Below are 649 nucleotides of genomic sequence, written 5' to 3'. Positions count from 1 at the left end.
AAACCGTCCAATCTGCATGGCATCCCTGGCTACCTGGGCCCGCGCGCAGGGCCGGGTCTTTCCCCCGCTGCCCAGGTGACCAGAGCATCGCCTCCCAGGCGCCAGGCTTTTGTCTGCAGACAAGGTGGGAGATCCCCGCTGTGAGAGATTCAACAGCAGCCTCTCAGGCTTGCAGAGACAGATCTCTGGAGAGGGGCACCCACGGGGCATTTCTGCCACACCCCCATCCAAGCGTTTGGGGTAACGCCTTGGGGCCCACCTTGTGCCAGCCCCAGGGGAAGAGGCTCGATGTCCAGCCCTGTGTGGAGTGGGGCCTTCCAGTGGTGTGCACAGAGGGTGCTGGCCGGGCCAGACTGGCCCGTGTCCCTGCAGTGGGATTGACCCCAGGGGCAGGGGCCTTCCTAGGGGGCTTGCACCACAGTGCCCCACGAGCCCACCTTGGGCTGCCATGGCCGTGCGGCTGGGCTCAGCCTGCAGCTCTTCTTCAGGGACCAGCGGGTCACAGCACATTAGCCCCCAACTGCCCATTCCCAGGCCCCCAGCAAACCCCGAAGATGATGGCTTGCAGCATCCTGCAAGCAGCAAGGGAGGCACATGAGCCGGTGATGGAGGCAGAGGCCTAGTGTGGGGCTCTGGACTTCCCCGCTCC

This window comes from Alligator sinensis, unplaced genomic scaffold (assembly GCF_000455745.1).
Source record: "Alligator sinensis unplaced genomic scaffold, ASM45574v1 scaffold1334_1, whole genome shotgun sequence".
Lineage (NCBI taxonomy): Eukaryota > Metazoa > Chordata > Crocodylia > Alligatoridae > Alligator > Alligator sinensis.
The sequence above is the reverse complement of the archived record's forward strand: the minus strand, read 5'-3'. Positions refer to the sequence as shown.